Source organism: Taudactylus pleione, unplaced genomic scaffold, assembly GCF_031769625.1.
Source record: "Taudactylus pleione unplaced genomic scaffold, aTauple2 ptg000039l, whole genome shotgun sequence".
Classification (NCBI taxonomy): Eukaryota; Metazoa; Chordata; class Amphibia; order Anura; family Myobatrachidae; genus Taudactylus; species Taudactylus pleione.
The window spans coordinates 7,885,672-7,907,451 of NW_028284441.1; the positions used below are offsets into that span (position 1 = coordinate 7,885,672).

Sequence of the window (21,780 nt, forward strand, 5' to 3'; positions counted from 1 at the left end):
GCGTGGCTTCTGGGTAAGTTGACACCTTCAGTTAAAACCAATGCAAAGCTTGTTACACAATGGTCCTGATTTTTGTATTTGTCTTTTCACAGGAGACAATGGTTACCCTTGCACGCCCTGGCTGCTCACTCCTTACTTGGCTCCCACACCAGGGCCACAAAGTGAGTATAATTCCGCACTTACAGCCACCAGGTAGATGGTGGAGCGCTGTATCGGCCTTTTAAAAGGTCGATTCAGATGCCTCCACCGCTCTGGTGGCGAACTCATGTATTTGCCGGCTATGGTTTCTAAAATTGTGGTCCTGTGTGGGATATTTCACAACATCGCCATAAGGAGTGGTGTCCCAATGCAGCCAGAGGAGGTCTTGCCTGAGGATGGCCCCCCGAGGTTGGTCAGAGGTCAGTATGTGGGGGGGCCATACGCGATGATGTGGTGGCCAGATATTTTAGGTAATTATTGTAAAACATTTAGTTAATTGACACAATGTAGACATGTAAGATTGTAATGGGCAATTTTCAAATTTGTCTTTTTTGTTTTTTCTTGTATTCCCTTAAATTCCATGAAAAAACGATGCCTACTACCTGATCCCCAAAATTGTCTTCATGTGGCCACATTGGATATAACTTCGGGAACAATTATTTCTTCGCCTCATTTGTGGATTCATGTTGGCCTGCTACTTCTTCCAACAGTTCTTGAGTGTTGTTTTTTTTTTTTTTTCGGGGGGGGTTGGTTGTTTTTTTGTCGTGTGTTTTCACTGTGTGAATTGTTTTGTCACAATTCACTTTCTGTTTATTATTTGTGTGTATTAAATTTTTGCTTGACGTTAAAAAGACTTTTCCTTGGTAAATTAAAAGCACGTGTAACCTGGGCCAAAAAATGCAAACTTTCTTAATGGCTAATCCTGTAATGTGTTAAATTGTTAAGTATTTTAACATGCTTTGTGGCAAAAAACAAACACCAAAGGTATTATGGTGAAACAGTATGTTTTATAAACTAGGCCTAAGCAGGTTTGAATTAATATTTACATTACCCACCAAAAAATGTATAAAAAAAATGCTGGTAATTCTACAAACCTATTGGTATTGTTAGGTGTTTAATGTGCCAGCTTACATACATACTTGCGCTTTCTACAATCTAATTTACCTTACTTTAAAAAGCATGCTCCAATAGTCGACTTATGGAAGGTTAAACAATCTAATATTTACAGACAAGGAATGAGACTTGTTAAAATACAACGCAATTTTATTTGAAAAAACTTTATTTGGGGGGGACAAAAAAACAAAAAATTAATGACGAAGGACCGCCGACATGTGGTCAAGGACCACAAGCATGGTGATGAGATGGGCCCGCAAGCTTTGCAATCCTGCCTGCATTGATTGCAGCCGCCTCTGGTCCTCTGTGGGATAAAAAAATGTGTGGATTAATAAAATGGCAAACGCAAAGATGGTATAAATACAAACTATAAAAATTACACACAAAAAGCCAACCAAAAAAAGGGCGAAGTACGCCAAAAACAAACATTTTTTGGTACGGTAAAAAAGAAATACACAAGTATGAGTGTTTGGACATGTGTGATATGTGTCAGTGGTAAACATCCAAGACATTGTCTAACAAAAATATATATCCCAACCATTAAAAATACTTAAAAATTTGGAAATGCACAGGCAAAAGGACAACATCACTCAAAAACCACAAAATGCCAAAGCAACCATAGTTTAAAAGGGAAACATACCAGTCATCTGTATGCCGGCTCTTGGAGCCCCTACATCCTCCTCCTCTGAGGTGGGCCAGTGCTGGTCCAAAGAAGGAGGGGAGATCTGGCTCAGCGAGGAGGGTGAGAGGGGTGGGGGGAGGTGAGGGTGATGAAAAGAGAGGGGGCGTGGGAGGGCAGGTAGAATTTGGCGGGATGTGAAAATTGGTAGAGGGAGGGGCCTCAGATACTGGGCGGTCTGGGGTGGAGGGGGAATTTGGGGAAGGTTGTGGAGAGGAGTTTTGGCTGGGAGTGGGGGATAGGGGACGAGCCCGGCGTCATCTTCGGACGCGATGCAGGAGTCTGCGCTCAGCCCCTAAATGATTGATGAAAAAAGTTTAGGTTTTGTTTTTTGGGGGGGTTTGGGAACAAATGTACAACACCAAAAATGTTAAAACAGTAAAACAACTGGAAACATGCACACGCAGGCATGTCAAACAACAACAAACAGGGCTATACTGGAAACATGCACACGCAGGCATGTCATAAAACAACAAACAGGGCTATACTGGAAACATGCACACGCAGGCATGTCACAAAACAAACAGGGCTATAATGGAAACATGCACACGCAGGTAGGGACGCAAAACAACAACAACAACAAAAAAAACTTACTTGCTTGAATCTGCATCCGCAAACATGCCAGCAGGCGTGGCGTGCGGCAGCGCAGATCCGACCACCTGCGCTCCAATTGCCCGATATTTCGTCGATAGCCGAAGGAGCGCAGGCGGCGCACCTCCACGTATGCCATACGCTTCAGTAGGTTGGTGATGGGGGGAGGCTGGCTTGTAATCCTCAGGTCCATCACCTCGGTGAGGACCATGAGCTCCCGCCTAGTAAATGCGGAGGCTCTCATGATGGCAATGATTTTTTTTATTACAAAACAGTTTTAATAAGGGCCCTAGAAAAAATTTGATTGGCTAATGTACTTTGTAAATTAACAGGAACCATTCTATTGGTTATTGTATGAGTCATGTGTCTTACAGCCTCAGAAATATAATGTGAGTTATGATAGGCTTCATGCAGTGACATGCTTAAGCTAATTTAAATAAACAAATTAAAAAACAAAAATATGCCTCTCACAAACACAGGAAAACAATAGGATCATTCCTAAAAACATGTAATTTTGAAAAAGAAAACCATTGGTGAAACCGTACGTATTCTGGGGGAAAAATGACACACACTGACAACAATAAAGTTTATTGAAAACGAAGAAAAAAAACGGATTGAAAACATGTGAAGAGCAATTAAGCTAATTAATATATTGATTGGCCTGAAACGATTCAAGTATGTTTGAAGAATGAAAGAGCAGGTAATCGAAATCTGACAGGCCCACTTCCGGAATTGACTTGTGCAAGCGTCCAAAGCAACCAAAGAGGAGACGAACGGTCGCAAGCTAGAGGAGGGGTTGGGAGACTATAGGGCGGAAAATTAGCTACGAACGAACTTACGAGCGAGCGCTTGAACTTAAATTTTTCCGCTCGTACGGCGGACAAGCGAACAGCCACTTGCGTCCGGCTCTGAATCAGGCCCATAGTGTCATCAAACAAATGTGTTTTTGTTTAGGGGTGTACACTGGCCACTTTTCGTGTTTTGGTTTTGGATCTGGATCTTTCTTCGTGTTTTGGATCTGGATTGGTTTTGCCAAAACCACCCTTCCGTGTTTTGGGTTCTGGGTTTTGTGTTTTGGATCTGTATTTTTTTTTTTTAAAAAGCATAAAAACAGCTATAATCACAGAATTTGTGGGTTTTTCTGCTCCTATGCTATTATTAACCTCAATAACCTTAATTTCCACTCATTTCCAGTCTATTCTGAACACCTCACAATAGTGTTTTTATGTCCAAAAGGTTGCACCGAGGTATCTGGATGACTCTGCTAAGCGACACGAGTGGGCGGCACAAACACGTGGCCCATCTAGGAGTGACACTGCAGTGGCAGACAGGATGGCAGTTTGAAAAACTAGGCCACAAACAGTACATAATGCAAAGAAAAAAAAGAGGTGCAAGATGGAATTGTCCTTGGGCCCTCCCACCCACATGTTGTATAAACAGGACATGCACACTTTAACAAACCAATAATTTCAGCGCCAGGGTCTGCCACACGACTGTGGCTGAAATGATTGGTTTGTTTGGGCCCCCACAAAACAAGCTGGCAATTAATCTGTCCCTGCACAAACTGGCTCTGCGGAGGCAAGATGTCGTCCTCATACTCCTCATTTACCGATTCCTCACCCTCTTCAGTGTTGTGTACATCCTCACAGAGTATTAATTTGTCCCCGCTGGAATCCACCACCACAGGTCCCTCTGTACGTTCTGGAGGCTGGTCTCCCTGGAAGAGTTGATAATTCATTTTTATGAACATCATCTTCTCCACATTTTGTGGAAGCAACCTCCTACGCCTTTCGCTGACAAGGTTCCCGGCTGCACTAAACACTCTTTCGGAGTACACACTGGAGGGGGGGCAACTCAGGTAAAATAGAGCCAGTTTGTACAGGGGCCTCCAAATTGCCTCTTTTTCCTGCCAGTACATGTACGGACTGTCTGACATGCCTACTTGGATGCTGTCACCGATGTAATCCTTTAACAGACAGACGCACGCTTGTCGCTGCTGCTTTGAGGATGCAGGTGCGGCTACTGCGCCTACATTTCACACACAAACAGAAAAAAGGAAGATTATTTTATTTTGGTTGGAGCGCACTTTGGGGGTTACACCACCCTTTAACAGACAGACGCATGCTTGTTGCTGCTGCTTTGAGGATGCAGGTGGAATCTAGACGGGATTTGGAACCGGGGACACACTACCTCCATCAATTGTCTAAATCCCACTGCACTAATGGCGGATACCGGACGCACGTCTAACACCAACATAGCAGTCGAGGCCTCAGTTATACGTTTTGCTTCAGGATGACTGCTGTCGTACTTCATCCTCCTCGCTAAGGACTGTTGGAGGGTCAATTGTTTAGTAAAAGTAGTGGTGTTCCTACTTCCTCTCTGGGATGATGAACAACTCCCAGCAGCAGCAACAGCACTAGGAGGAAATGGTTCTTGATCTTTCCCTATTTTATTTTTATCTGAGAAAGTTTGGTCCTCCATTTATGTTATATTGATATATACGTGCGGCTAAGGCGCACACAAACACAGAAAATAATTTTTTATTTTTGTTGGAGACTAGTGCACTTTGTGGGTTACACCACCCTTTAAGAAATGAGCCAGCCGGGGACTTCCGGTGGGCGGACCAAATGACCTGGCCGCACTTTTAATGGGCTCCCAAGCCGGCTCCATATAGCCGAGACATAGCGCCGCCGGAGAGACTCACTGCCTCACCTAAAGCCACCCTGAGGTCTCTAGGATAACGCGGGTAAGAGCGGCGCATGCCCCGGCCCCCCGCACTGCCCCACAACACCGCAGTACAGCCGCATTGGAAAAGCGGCACTGCCCGCGGCCGCCATCTTGGATCGCGGCCGGGCATAATTTCTCCCCTCCCCACCTCCAGCAACAGCCACCGGGGCTACCATTAGACCCGAGGAACAAGCGGGACGCCTGGACACCGTTTCAGGGACGTTCCTCAGTTATAAGCTCCCCGCTGGCCACACATCGCCCGCGGCCGCCATTTTTGAGACCTGAATAAGTTGCTGCAGCCAGCGCTTACCTCCTTTCACAATCCTCTCTATTTGCTGCTCATACCAGGGAGCAGGGTGGTGTTGCTGGGTCCTCATACTGTGATCTTGTCTTGTCTGGTCCAAAGATAGTGCTCACAAGCCATACTATAGGTTCTAATTTACAGACCCAGTGTCATATATATCCTGAACACCTGGGGCTCCCCCTAGTGGCTCCTGATTAAATCGCACGTCACATCCCTATACCATGGAGAAGTTTGTGGCCAGACCACAGCGTGCACCTAAAGGTCAAACTACTAAAGGGAAAGACAAAAATGTAGCTCCATCATCATCTCCTGACTCTCCTACTTCACCTCCAGCTGACAATATCCTGGACGGAGCCTCTAACTCGACTCAATTTAGTACCGCCTCAATAGCTAAAGCCCAAGAAATATCCGAGCTTCTTTCTCCCTTGCTTGACAAAAAACTGGCCGGCCTCAAAGAAGCTATAGAATCAGCAGTTTCGCAACTTAAGGAACATGGTCGACGCTTTACGGAAGCAGAACAACGTATCTCCAATGTTGAAGATGAGCTAACAGAGGCACAAAGCGTAATACGTACACAGGAATCAGCGATCTCTGCTATGCAGGAAAAATTGGAAGACTTAGAGAATAGGAATCGCCGCAACAATTTAAGGTTAATAGGCCTACCGGAATCTGTTAAGCAAAGAGATCTCATGGATTTCGTCTCTAAATGGTTACCCTCTGAGCTCAATTGCTCGGCTTCTTCCAGTACCCTCATCATAGAACGAGTTCACCGCATAGGCCCTGACCGTGCTTCTGACCAGAGAAGACCTAGGCCTGTCTTAATGAAAATGTTGAACTACCTAGACAAAACTCGCATACTGGACGCCTACCGCAAATCAGAAGGCCTCACCTACCAGGGGCACAAATTGTTGTTGTTTCAGGACTTCTCGTATCAAGTAGCAATGAAAAGAAGGGAATACTCTACTATTTGTAAAGCATTATTTGATCTGGGACTGAGATTTGCATTAATGTACCCTGCGAAGCTGAAAGTCCTACATAACGGCAAACAACACTTTTTCGATTCTCCATCGTCTGCAAAGACTTTTCTGGACTCTCTAACTGACCAAATCACTCCTCAAAATTATATCGTGACTTAAGAAGATACATTTAATTGTACAAATCCGTCTCCTATCGCAAACATGGAGAGTTTGTTATTGGAAATCTATATCTTATGCTTGTTTTCAAGATTTCTGGTTATTTCAACAACTGCTAAACGTCAACGGCAGAATTGTCAAGATAATCTCTGGTTTGTTGTTTTTTCCCCTTCCTTTTGCACATTTACCATTCCTCCTCTTTCATATCCCCTTTTTTCTTTTATTTCTTTTTTTCAATTATCGATACTTTTATACCTCACTGGGTTTAAATAGGCCCGTAGAGCCTTATTTTTTGGTTCTTAAAATTTTCAAAAATTGTAAGACTGCATTATGTTTGTTATATTCCATATATTATGGCAGGTCATGTTTTTGTGTTATGTGTATTTCTGTAATGGCACTTTCAAGGTTTTACTGCAGGCGCTCTCTGCATGCTGGGACTGAGAGCATGATGGTCTCTTTACGATGGTTCACTTTTTTGATCTACAGGACAGGTATAGGATAACAAAATGTCTCACTCTATTGCTGATCTCACTAAAACACAAAAAAACATAAGATTTTTAACTTGGAACGTAGAGGGTTTAAACACCCCGATTAAACGGCGTAAAATACTACAACAACTTAAAAAATTTAAACCTGACATAGCAGTGCTACAGGAGACCCATTGGAGACAGGGTGACCCCAATACTCTTAGAGACTCATGGATAAAAGATTATACAGCTGCATCTTTCACATCTAAAAAAAGAGGGGTGCTGGTGATTTTCCATAAATCTTTAAAATACACAGTTGTAGACTCGATCCTGGACACCGAGGGCAGATTTCTCTTTCTTAAACTGAATTTAGAAGGTGAATTAATCACGCTTGTCACTTTGTACGCTCCCACAGGTCACAACAATGCATTCTTCTCCGATCTCTACGCCCGACTCCAGAATTGGGCAGAAGGCGCCCTCGTCATAGGAGGAGACTTCAACACTACTCTTTCTCCTAGTCTGGACAGAACGGGAGCATCCGGTGAGTGGCGGGGCAGCACATCTCCAACGCTACAACTTCTAATTGAATCCCTCGCCCTAGTAGACCCATGGAGACACCTCCACCCCTTAGCACGTGATTACACGTTTTACTCCCACCCCCATCACTCCTCAGCTAGATTGGACTTCTGGCTGGTCTCAAGCTCATTAATTAATAGGATTCAAACATCTCATATAGAAAACATAGTCATCTCCGATCATGCGCCTACATGGTTCACGTTACAACTATCTACCCCCAAAACATCTTCCTTCAATTGGAGATTCCCCTCATACTTATTCACTTCTCCAGACTTCAAAAAATACTTAGAACAACAATTTCTTAATTATAATAATGATAATGCTTCTCATATTGGCGACATATCATTGTTTTGGGCCGCATCTAAACCAGTAGTGAGAGGGCATATTATGGGATATGTTTCCCATAAACGCCGTAAACTTAACACACGTTTCACGGAATTGAGTAAAGCCCTATCACAATCGTATGCCATTATGCTGCAAAATAACAACACAGAGACACGGCGGAATTATTTGAATAACAAAAATTTATATGACACATTGTGCACTGAAAGAGCCCAATATTATCTATATTTCCAGAAACATCGCTATTTCCGTTGGGGAAATAAAGCGGGCAAACTGCTAGCTAATATAGTGAGAAGTCAGAAAACATCCTCTCCCATTCTTTCTCTTAAAGGTCCCCTAGGATCATTACATACCAACGAGGACATTGCGGCCTCTTTCTTACAATATTACACAGACTTATACTCCGCACAGGATGATAACCCTGTTCTGGGGATGAACTTTTTGAAAGAGGCTAATCTACCTTCCCTCTCTGAAGAGGCCCGCGACTCCCTAACAACTCCTGTTTCGGAGTTGGAGGTTGCTCTAACTATCAAATCCCTGGCCAACGGAAAGACACCCGGCCCAGATGGCCTTACTGCCGAGTACTACAAAATATTAAATCCACTTGTAACCCCTCATTTAGTTTCCTTATTTAATTCAATATTGAAGGGAGCCTCAACACCACCAGACTTTAACCAGGCCCGAATTATCCTTCTCTTGAAACCTGAGAAAGACCCTACGCTGACCCAATCATATAGGCCAATATCTCTGCTCAACCAGGATTTTAAAATCCTCACTGGTATTATCGCTCAACGTTTACAATTAGTATTGCCACATCTCATACACACCGCACAAACTGGGTTTATGAAAGGACGACACTCAGTGATCAACGTCCGACATTTGATTGCAGGATTAACTAAATCTCACCAAATGAGAAATAACCAAACGCTCCTTGTCAGCTGTGACGCTGACAAGGCCTTTGATAGGGTGTCGTGGAACCACCTACTGCGCATCTTCCAGCTACAAAATTTTGGTCCTGAATTTATTACATTATTCAAAACAATATACCACACCCCTATAGCATTCCTAACAGTTAACGGCCTGAATACTCCATCCCTTAGACTACATAGGGGCACCCGACAGGGTTGTCCCCTATCCCCTTTATTCTTTAACCTGGCTATAGATCCTCTTATCCGCACCTTTTTGCTATGTCAACAATGGCAGGGAATAAATATCGGAAATAACACTTTGAAAGTCTCCGCGTATGCGGATGACTTATTACTGTATTTTGAGAACCCACATTCTGCCATACCTAAACTCCTTCATATCCTGAAAGACTTCCATATTATCTCTGGTTTTTTGATAAATTATAACAAAACAGAGGCCTTGGCCCTACACTCGGACGTCACAAAAAACTGGAAAAATTCTTTCCCATTTAAATGGGCCAAAACAACTCTAAAATACCTAGGCCTTAATATCCTGGCACATCCCTCCGCCCTATACTCAGTCAATTTCCCTGCTTTAATACAACGTACACTTTTAGATTTTAAAAAATGGAAACATCTCCCACTCTCATATCTCGGTAGATGTCAATTAATTAAAATGATATATTTTCCTAGGATTTTATATTTTTTTCAGATGCTCCCCTTGCTTCCTTTAGAATCTGATTTAAAATTGATTAACAAAGCGATCAGCAAGTTCATTTGGGCGAACAAAAAACCCAGGATTTCATTATTCAAACTCAGCCAACCACCTGCTTTAGGCGGAATTAATCTCCCTTGCTTAAAATCTTATGCTATTGCGTCAAATTACCGATACGCAATTGACTGGATTAGAGGAACAAATGGATTTGCTGACACGCTAATAGAGCAATCTTTTAGTGTTGAAATGCCATTAGCTAGTTTGCTACACACACGACCCTTGTCTTTTCCACCTCACGTAGCACAAAATCTACTACTACATACTACATGCTTGGCGACGAGCCAGAACTCAAATGAGAGTCCCTCCCAATGTCTCCTTGTTCCTTCCTATCGGCCATAACCCAGGGTTTGATGCTGGTTTTCTAACACAGACTTTCAAAACCTGGAACACACAGGGATTGCGTTACATATATCAATTATTGGATCTCTCCACAATGACTATTTACTCTCATAACCAAATACAGGAAAAATTTCCCTGTATCCAAATCCCTTTATTTATATATTTCCAAATACGTAGTTATGTCAATACTTTACTCCCTAAAATTCCCATTATACCTGGGAAAAATGGTTTGGATGATGTGCTGTCTCGCTGCCTCTCTATGTCATTTTCCACTTCTATGCTATACACCTATATACGCCGGGAAATAAATTTGGAAGTGGAGACGGTGGGATTTGCCAAGTGGCATTCCACATTCCCTACCATACGTCTATCCACCATTTTAAAATCTTTTGTTAGACTTAATAAGCAATTAATTTCGGCTTCATACGCGGAAATGCAGTATAAATTATTGCATCGTGCCTATTTCACCCCCAAATTAAGACTCATCACAGGTACTTCCACAGACTCAAATTGTTTTAAATGTGGTCAACCTGATGCGGATCTAATGCATTGTATGTGGCACTGTGCGGAGGTACAGAGGTTCTGGTCCTTGGTACACACCTATATATCCACCAAGTTGGGAATTGCTTTTGAACTAACACTCGAGTGGGCTATGTGGGATATTGTACCATCATCTGGGTCATCCTGTGCCCTTGGAGGTGCCCGTCTATTACTAGCAAAGATTGCAGCAGCTGCGAAAAAAACAATATTATCTCAATGGATATCCACTGACACTTTAACGCTCAGTCTTTTACAACCTAGAATTACATACCTATTTAATATGGATTGGCTAGAACTATCCCTTAATAAAGACAAGGAAGCAGAGAAGTTCTTTAATATTTGGCTTCCATATGTTCACACATTAACACCTCAGGTTAAAGACACGCTTCGAGCTGCAGTTCAACTTACAGCCTGGTATAATGAAGAAACCTTGTCTTCAGGTGAACCACCATTTTAATTCCTGTATTGTTACGTTCCTCATGGATACATTGTATTGCACATTACTGTTGTGGTCCTGTTGATGTCTTGTCATTTTCTGATCAACATGTTATATTGTTTATTGCGGTTTTACAATAAAAATATGTTTTAAAAAAAAGAAATGAGCCAGCCGGCCCTTTACTTATGGGACACAGGCGCACGCTTGGCGCTGCTCCTTTGTTGATGCACGTGCAGCCACAGTGCACACAATTCACAAACACAGAAAATATTTTTTATTTTGTTTGGAGTGCACTTTGGGGGTTACAGCATAATTTAACGGTCAAGCCAGCCGGCCCTTTACTTATGACACAGGCGCACGCTTGGCACTACTTTGTTGATGCACGTGCAGCCACAGTGCACACAATTCACAAACACAGAAAAAATATATATTTTTTTGCACTTGGGGGGAGCACCCCTGATGGACAGAGCACCCCCTGGACAACACTACAGCACCCCTTTAGGACTGGGACACTGCACAGGACTTTGGAGTGGACACAGCCCCTATGGACAACTGACTGCACAACACAGTCCAGCCAGCCCCTATGGACTTTGGAGGAGTGGACACAGCCCCTATGGACAACAGCAGCACAGCACAGCACAACACTACACTGCACTACACTATACTACACAGCCCAGCCAGCCCTAACTCCCACCCTCCCTCTTCACTGTCCACAGCCGAGTGAGAAAATGGCGCCGACGTGGGTACCTTATATAGGATCCAAAACCCGCGAGACCCGGAAGGCGGGATGATGACGTTTTGCCTCGATTTCAGATCCGAGTCAGGCGGGAAAAGTTGAGCCTGACTCGGATCGGCCTCGGATCGGGGGGGGGTTCGGATTTCAGAAATCCGAACCCGCTCAACGCTAGTTTTGTTATACTCAGAAATTACATTCTGCCATTTATCTTGCCAAAGCTTGTTTAGTTGCTAATAGATATATAAAAATAGCACAGACGGTGTAAAGGTTAGCATTACTGCCTCACAGCAATCAGGTCGTGGGTTTGATTCCCACCACTGTGTGGAGTTAGTAAATCTCCCTGTGCTTGCATGGGTTTCCTCCCGGGTGCTCCGATTTACTCCCACATTCCAAAAATATACTGGTAGGTTAATTGGCTCCCTACAAAATTAACCCTAGTGCGTATGTGTGTGCATGTGATAGGCAATATAGATTGTAAGCTCTTCTGGGGCAGGGACTGATGTGAATGGCCAAATATTCTCTGTAAAAGCGCTGCAGAATATGTGTGTGCTATATAAATAACTGGTAATAATAATAATTATTAGTGTAGACGAGATGGGTACATAGTGTATGGCATCCAAGTGTCTTATTATGATGGGAGGGTGGTGCTCAGTGCGACACTCCCAGGTAGTAGAGCTTAGCATGGCATTAGGGAAGTGGCTAGCACTGAGGTTGTGGGTTCAATCCCCACCAATGCCATACCTGTGTGGAGTTTGTATTTTCTCCCCATGCTTGGGTTTCCTCCGGTTACTCCGGTTTTCTCAAACAATCCAGAAATACAGCAAACCATTAGGGTAATTGTCTCCCAACAAAAAATGAACACTAGTGTGTGCATGTCCACGTGGTAGGGAATATAGATTGTAAGCTCCACTGGGCAGGGACTGTTGTGCATGGCCAAATATTCTCTGTAAAGCGCTATGGAATGTGTATATGCTATATTAAATAACTGGTAATTATACTAATAAATAAATAAGTAATAGTGTGGCATGTGCTAAATGATGAGTGTTTATGTGATACAGTACTTGTGAGTATAAAAAAGGTAACATGATTGCTTTCAAATGGGGGTGGGGGTGGGAGAGTAACTTATACCTCTTTTATACCAAATTCCCAATTCCAGGGGGAATTCCAACTGCAGGCTGGACCCTGGTTATTACTAAGGCTTTTCCACTGATGGCGCTTGGAGATTACATAATCAGAGATGGCTCTCAATAGGGTGTTAACCCGTACACACAGCAGGTTTACACGGGTCCTTCCCGTGTTCAACCTTGAGCGATACTCGGGTTGGATTGTCGGATCACTCGACCCAGGAATCTAACCAACCCTGGCCCCTTTTCATGCACTTAAGTGAATACCGTATCTAACTGTGTATATTGCTATGCTAGTACAATGTTTGTGTAAAAGTGAAGAATATTACTCCATTGAAGGGCACTGTTCAATATTGGTTGGAGCGCATCTGTAATTATGGGATGGTAGCAACTTCCTTTATATAGTATACTAGTAAATAAAGATGATTCAGATATGTACATAATGATAAAGCCAAAATATAAGCGCTAATGCATCTTTATTTCCTATAATACTGTAATATAATTTTATTATTCTCTGCTAAGATCTGTATCATTTATTAAAACGCAATTAAGGTTGTGATGTCAATGATAAATAATATAGTAATTTTCGAAAATACACGGTAGTATGTATTTAGTGATGTACTGTAATTAATAATGTAATTTTTGACGGGATTTATGAATGATCTTAACAAAAAAATTGAGTGTAGGGGTCTGCAATTACTGAACAAGCTAATCAACCCAATAAGATGCCACATGTATTTGAGCGATTATTTTCTACTGCGCATGTGTCTAATTTACTAAGATTTGGGGCCGTATTCAATTAAACGCGAAAAGCCGAGATCCGCGGAAAAGTATCGCCGATCTCTGCTTTTCGTGTGGCGGAAACTTATCTCCGTATTCAATTCAGGCTTGCCTACCCTCCCGATTTGGCTGGGAGCCTCCCGATTTTCGGGTGCCGCTCCCGGCCCCCCCGGAAAGGCAGGCAAGCCTCCCGGAAGCTTGCGAACCTCCCGACCTCCCCCCTGAAAAAAACGGAAACCCCCGCAGCAGGGGGCCCGGTGACACGATTCGCGCAGAATCGCGTCATCGTGGCCCCGCCCCCTGCTTCACAATGCTGAAAACAACAGCATTGTGAAGAGGGGACGGAGTCACGATGACGCGATCGTGCGTCCCCGCCCCCGTCCCCAGTGTGTCACCAAATGGCCGCCCCCGCCCCCAATGGCCGGCCCCGCCCCCTGCTATTAGCCGACAATCAGCTCCCTCCCGAAAGGCTAGAGCTGATTCTCGGCAAGTAGGATTCAATTCCAGCCGCTTTTCGTGTATGCGGAAAGTCAATGCAGTGTAATAGGCAAAAAAGATTCGCCTCTGAATAGCAGGAGACAAGAAGTGCAAATATTTTATTTTAGGGTGCAAAGGTGGGGAAACCACTCAGAACCCTTAGGACAGCCCCCCCCAAAGGACAATGTGTCAATAAATCCCGAAAAAAAATCTTGAGAACACCCCAAAAAGTACTTTAATTTTGGGGGTGAAAAAGTGGGGGGACAAGCATAAAAACTAGCAAAATAGACTTCTTGGGGGTCTGCAAGGATGAGTCCGGTGTTTTTTTAAATTGCTGGTGCATGTAGCAGGTGCGTTTTTAAAGTTTTTTAAATCTTCACTTTAGAGACTTTAAAATACGCTTGCACCCATTTTCAAGTACCCTAAATTTGACACGACTACTTATTTTCACCAAAAAATACTGTTTAATGCCATTCTTCACCACTTGTGCAAAGACGCTAATAAGAAGCAATTGAAACAACTTAAGTACCCCAAATAGATTTATTAGGGCTATTCGGGCACATCTACAGTTATCCCCAATGTTAATGCATCTTTTTTGGGGGGGTTCAGGCTGATTTACCAAACTCTGACAGCACTTTCTGCCTGTTCTGACTTTGCAGCTTGCTGTTTTTGCGTGATTTGGATTTGAATAGGCCGAATAGCGGGGGCGCATGATAAGTTTCCTCGTCCAAAACACGCGATGTCGGCGGAAAGTCGGGCAGGCAAAATTTTATCGTGGATGTGAAATGAATTGAATGCCGGCCTTGGATGGAGATAAAGTGAACGGAGATAAAGTCCCAGCCAATCAGCTCCTAACTGCCATGTCACAGAATGTGTTTGAATGGTGATAAGGTCCCAACCAACCAGCTCCTAACTGTCATTTTTCACTTTAACTCCATCCAAGGCTTAGTAAATAGACCCCTAAGGCTGGGTACACACCTGAACGATATCGGCACGATTTTGCCAAGTCGGAACGACAAATTGGGCATATCGTGCACTGGGTATGCCCGACTGGCGCGCTCCTGTGGTAGAATGGGATATAATGGATTGTCCGTGCTGCACGGTTAATCGCACAATATCGCATGTGAGGCTGTACATATTAATGAAGGACGGAACAGTGATCATTCCGTCGTTCATTAAATCTTTTAAGTGTGTACCGGCAATTATGCGATGTCCAGGGTGAAGGCAAATCGTCCTGAACATCGGCACAATTGGCGGTCGTTTAAGTGCGTACCCAGCCTAAGTCGCATTGCCATCGATCCCAGAAACAGGCCCCATTTTCCGGGAGTGGCAAGGCTAGGGGCTGCGTCCACAGACGCAGTTTCCTGGCCTTGCAAGCTGGCCATCCTGAGTAAGCTGAGGCTTACTCAGCTGGCTGACGGCCCGGCACCGTCCACAATCGCGACCTCGGTCTCAGTGCTGGGATTGCAAATGCAGCTGGGGGTGTCAGACACCTCCTGCTGTGTCTGCATATTTACAAGTACGGGAGGGATTAATACCAGTGGCCCAAGGCCACCTACCGGTATATTGGAGAGGCTGCAGTGGGGAGCATAGTTAGCTCTTTTGCTTCCCACCACTGCAGCACTTCTCCGGTCCTCAACTTCTTTCTGCTGCCGCTGGCCCATCCTGGCCAGTGGCACAGCTTCCTCTTCTCCACGTCAAGCTGGCCCCTCCTATCTTCCTTCTTGACAGCGGTGTCTTCTGGCCTCTTCCGCGGCTGCTGTACCGGTTGCTGCGATGATCTTCTGTTCTTTGGGAGGTCTTCTCTCCCTCCACTGCCAGACTGACTTTCCCGCTCAGCGGCATCTAATACAAGATGCCGTGAGTGGGCGGGGCTATGATGTGGCGAGCCGTGATTGGCTCTGACACACGGTCCAGCAGCCAATAGGAGGCAGATGCGATGAGCAAAACGGGAGGCAATCGGGAAGCCGACTGCCTAAATACCGGCAGCCGGCTTCCCGACTGTCTTATCCCGGCAAGGGTGAAATGCCGGGCGTCTAGATGTAGACGATCGTAGTGATGCCAGGCGCTGCGAGCGGACAGCTGCTGGGGGGGGGGGGGGGAAGAGTTAGGTTTAGGGCTCCCGGGGGGGACTTAGGGTTAGGCACCCCCCCGGGAGGGTTAGGGTTAGGCTAGGGGGAGGGAGGGTTAGGGTTAGGCCCCCCCCGGGAGGGACTTAGGGTTAGGCACCCCCCCGGGGGACTTAGGTTTAGGCAGCGGGGAAGGGGGTGGTTAGGGTTAGGCACTTGGGGGGGAAGTTAGGGATAGGCACCCCTAAGGAGGGTTAGGGGGGTTAGGTTAGTGGATACTTGCCTATCCATGATCGGGATTTCCAGCGCTGTCAGGCTTCCGCTGCGTCACACTCTGCTTCTGTCGGGCTGCCGCTGATGGGAATCGAACCGCCGGCCATGCGGCCGACGGTATTTCATACCAATTCCAGCCAAACACCCGCAGCCGCTTCTTGGCTGCCAGATGGCGAGTTCCAGTTAGCTCATGCCCGGAGCCAAGCTTTACCCAACGCCACTTTACCGCCGGCACTGGTGGAAGGGACCAGGCGGTCCTTTCACCAGGTACCTGCAGCGGCAGCTTACCCGGTGCTGGGAACAAACACACTGTCCCAGCGCTGGCCATGGATGTGTCCCACAGGGGATACATCTCCTCTGCCTGCCCCTGCAGCTGTGCCGATGCTTGGATCAAACACTTGATCCCAGCATGGCTTTCCACATTTCCCCCCCTTTTTCCTTTGTAGTCCCAACAAAGTCTTCTTCCATCTCCATTGTCCGCAGGTCAGGGTATTCTATAATCTCACCAGTGAGGTTGTGTTCGAGGTCCCAGCCGGGACTGACTATAACCCCACATTCCTTCTGTACTGGCTCTGGGTTTTCCGTCTTCGTACCACCTGACTTCAGTCTGCGGATCTTCTGTCGGATTGGCAACTTGGTAGGGCCACTCACGATGGGCCACCAGGGGGAATTTCCTTCTGAGGGTGCCACAGCCACCCACTCTTCTTCCAACTCTTCTGGGTTATCTTCACTGTCTTCAGGGTTTGGCACTAACCACCACCCAGCAGTGGATTCCTTCAGGGCATTCTCTTCCTCCCGGGTATCTGCCAACATTTTCAGCATGTCCTCATGGGGCATCAATGGTCCTGTATCCTCTTCAGGATCCGCTACTTTCACGGCATCACAATCATCTCCTTCCCCGTCAGTACAGCCCTACACTCCTGGCAGGTCATCACGCTCCAGGACTTTCTCCTCATCTTCACAGAGGGGAATCGTCTGCAAGCACAGCTCAAATAGATCCTGCCATTCGCACTCTTGGGCACTCACTTTGCCCTGGACTTCAGCCACCTTCTCTTGCTGGGCTGGACTGTCTTCAATAATAGCCGACTTCTCCCATGAGTCTGGACTCTTCTCCACAGACTACTGCACCATGTGATGATCTCCTTCCTCAGTGTACTTCATCTCTTCTGCTGGCATCTCCAGGTATCCAGGATTCTCATGTTCCACCTTTATACCCAGGTCACAGACTCTTCCAGCATGGGGATATCCTGGACGTCTTTGCCACTGGGTCTTCGCGCTCTTCCTTATAGCATGGCATTTTCACCTCCCAGTCATCCACATCCATCCTCTGCAGGCAAGGATTCTTCTCCACTGGGGCCTCTTCGGGGCATAACCGTGCCACTGCATCTTCCCAGGGACACTCATGAGCCAAGTGTCCCTGCCACCAACACTTCCAGCATGGGGGTGCCTTTGGCACTTTCCCTAATGGGCATTTATTGGCCACCTCTTTCACAAAGGGATTTCTACCCATCAGCTCCTGCTCAGGAACAATGGGCACCTGCGAACATACTTCCAGCAGGCTCTTCCACTCCACTTCCCTGGTTTCTTCTAGCCATTTCTGGGCTTGGACATCCAAGATCATCCGGTCTTTGTCCCACGGACAATCTTGAACCTCATGTCCCTTCTTACACACACTGGCTCTTTGGCCAGCTTGTGCCAGAGTTCTCAGCATTGCTCCACCAGTTGCAACACAGAAGATATCTCTGCCTTCTTCTGCTCTTCCACCCAGGAACAATCCAGGAGCTCATGCTCTCGATCGCCACATCCTTCACCCCAGAATTCTTTATCCTCCTGGTGCCACTCTTCATCATGTGGACAGCTATTATGCTCATGCCCTTAGGTTCCACAGAGCATACACAAGGGTCCCCTCTTCACATGGTTCTTCCGACTGCAACTTCGTACTGCTTGTTGGACCATCTGTTTGATCTCCAACAGGGCCATTTTTTGGTCTTCTGTCGCCATAACCTCACGCCAGGGACATTCACTGGCATAATGTCCCAGCCACTGACATTTCTTGCAGGAGGTCACAGCAGCTTTAGGCGCCCCTACTCCCGGCGCTCTTCCTTGCCACGCTGTATCGACCACTGCATTATCTTTACGATGTCCTCTACAGATACGGTGACCCAGTCAGTCTTGTCCTCACACGTCTGGGAATGGTTCTGCTCCAGAGCTGTCCATAAGGGGGTCCTCTTGGCGGTATTCCATATCGTGCCCGCTGTCTGTGATCCTGCCAACTACGCCAAATGTAAGAGTGCGGTGCAGTGTCTGCTGCCGTGCAGGTGTACTCCCATATCTTACCTCGCAGCGCACCCTCTCAACTTCAGGCCATATGTTGAACAGACGGTCCTGGAATTTCAAACTGGACATGGACACGACTACCTAGGAGGAAGGAGATAATGTGAGAACTGTCCTTCCTCATGTCATCCTCAACTTCTTTCTTCTGCCACTGGCCTATCCTGGCCAGCGGCACTGCTTCCTCTTCTCCACATCCAGCTGGCCCCTCCTATCTTCCTTCTTGACAGCGGTGTCTTCTGGTCTCTTCTGCGGCCGCCGGGCCTGTTGCCCGATCTTTTGTTCTTCGGGAGGTCTTCTCTCCTCCCACTCCGCCGCCAGACTTACTTTCCTGCTCAGCGGTGTCTAATACAAGATGCCGCTAGTGGACGGGGCTATGACGTGACAAGGGATGATTGACTCATTGCATCTGCCTCCTATTGGCTGCTGGACCGCGAGCTGTATTTGACTCGCAGCCAGAGCCAAAACACCCGCAGCCGCTTCTTGGCTGCGGGGCAGTAAGCTCCAGTTAACTCGCGCCCGGAGCCAAGCTTCACCCGATGCCACTTTACCGCCGACACTGATAGAAGGGACCAGGCAGTCCCTTCACCAGGTACCCACAGCAGCTGCTTACTCAGCGCTGGGAACAAGCACACTTTCCCAGCGCCGGCCACAGATGTGTCCCGCAGGGGACACAGCTCCTCTGCCTGCCACTGCAGCTGTGCCGACATTTGATCCCAGCATGGTTTTCTACAGTATCATGGGTATGTCTCTGTAGTGGTTGTGAACTCAGATGCTGAATCATTCACATTGGAGGCCATACGCTGTCAGAGAACCTGCACCTACAGTAGTATGGGGCTGGTGCAAATTTTGATGGTGCAACTGAAAAGAGGCACCAAGCTGTTTTTGAGTGTTTAAAGACGCTGAAAGTGGGCATCTCAGTCCTTGCACTGTCAGACGCACGTTTGTACACCAGGGAAGGGCTTGTAGCCACATTTGCATATAGTTGCTGAAGCAATAACTGAAAAACATGCACACACTGACGGTGCAGCATCCGCATTAGAATCAGGCCCAAAACGCTTTTTAAGGTTGAATTCATTACATTTCAGAGATTTTTTTTTTTTTAATCAAAGTCTATAAAAATGTAACAACATTAGTACAAAGTTTTGTCTTTCAGATATATTTACTAAAGTGCGGCTTTATAGTAGGGAAGATGTTGCCCACAGCAACCAATCAGATTCTAGGGCGTATATTTACTAAAGTTAAGGGGGACATTCACTACACGATTTTAGCAGGCGATTGAACAATAACAACGTTGTTATCGTTCAATCGTTTCAAAATCGTTAATAAATCGTGCAGTGTTTGGTCGTTAACGATCAACGATGCGCGCTCCCGCTGGTCGTTTGATCGTCTCGTCAGTCGACTGAACATGCAGGTCAATTTCACTTGATCTATTAAAGATAGTTTGCAAATCGTTCAGACTGAAAGATAAAATTTCAAGGGAAAAAATCAAGGGAAAATTGTTTAGAGATTGGACAGGGAGTAGATCGTCTAGTGGATGTGCCCCTTTAGTGTTTTTAGAAGTGGAGATGTTGCCCATAGCAACCAATCAGATTCTACTTAACATTTAACTAGCACCCTCTAGAAGATAATAGCTAGAATCTGATTGGTTGCTATGGGCAACATCTCCACTTCTAAAAACTCTTACTTTAGTAACTTCAATAATGTCTTCTATTAAACAAAAGCGTTGTGGCACCAGATAAATATTGAATTCCTCAGGTATTTAAGAATCCAATTGAACCAGAGTAGTGTTGATAGCACTGATATCCATGAGAACATCGGAATTGAAGACAATAGATAAAAGCACGTACAGCAATAATAGCCAGGGAGGATTTTGTTTGCAGCTGTATCAAGGCATAATATACTGCAGACTCATCATAGATTGTGAAGTTGAAACTAGACAATGAGTGAGTTATATAAATATGTCAAACATGAAGATTTACTGCTACAAGCTTTACCCATATGTGACGGCATTTCCTGAACAGGCCATTTTATTGACAGTGTTCTGACATTTTTCATTTTAAATGAACTTTATTGGAACACTTGCTTATCTCTGAATGTTCTGAGGAAGAAGTAAGGTTCCTTTAAGGACACTGAGTAGTTTAGTCAATTTTATAGGAATATTTAATTGAAAATGTTAATAAATAATGTTGTTATGACAGAAACTCTAAGTAAAGAGTTTATATTAAACATGCGTCTATCAATAAATTATTCCATACCAGCAGATAGGTCTATCAATAAATTATTCCATACCAGCAGATAGGTCTATCAATAAATTATTCCATACCAGCAGATAGGTCTATCAATAAATTATTCCATACCAGCAGATAGGTCTATCAATAAATTATTCCATACCAGCAGATAGGTCTATCAATAAATTATTCCATACCAGCAGATAGGTCTATCAATAAATTATTCCCTAGCATAAATATTTTTTAGCTACCTGTCAGCAATGCAGGAGTCAGTAGAATGCTAATTAATATCAAAGGACTCACCTGTGGCTCAGAAATTACACAGCTTCTTTTAGTGCCTTCCCACTGAGCAATGTTTATATACTCTGGGGCTAAATCGGAGCCAAAAGCAGCTCTTTTCACAGATGCAAACAGTGAGGCTGGGTACACACGTAAAGATTTTCTGTCCAACCATCCAACTAGTTGATTGGTTGGAATGAAAATCTGGTAAGGTATGAAAGCCAATGACAATCAGCAATTTGTTCCCAAACGCCGGAAAATGGACAAAAACTCTTGTTTGAACAAATTGTTTAGATCAAACATTTAACAAACTTGTCTGTTTTCTGGCATTTAGGAGCAAATTGTTGATCATCATTTACTCCCATACATTACCAGATTTTCATTCCAACCAATCAACTAGTTGGATGGTTGGACAGAAAATCTTTACATGTGTATGCTGCATGAGTCTAATGGTGCGTACACACAGTACTACTTTTATGAGCGATTTGAACGATATCGTTCACTTTTTTGACAATCAACAACCTAACTACCAACGATGTGCGTTCCCGCATGAACGGTAAGGATATCTGAGGTC

At 45.2% G+C, this 21,780-nt stretch overlaps 1 long non-coding RNA gene and 1 pseudogene across 1 annotated transcript; both read right to left on the reverse strand.

Annotated features, from left to right (window-relative positions):
• Positions 1-1,277: 1,277 nt before the first annotated feature.
• On the reverse strand, positions 1,278-21,298 carry LOC148538594 (uncharacterized). Its single transcript, XR_015871804.1, has 3 exons — positions 21,231-21,298; positions 1,733-2,066; positions 1,278-1,396 (listed from the first exon to the last, which is right to left on the reverse strand). It is a non-coding gene; the product is annotated as an uncharacterized LOC148538594 (long non-coding RNA).
• LOC148538595 (uncharacterized) lies at positions 16,756-18,771 on the reverse strand (annotated as a pseudogene).
• Positions 21,299-21,780: the final 482 nt, after the last annotated feature.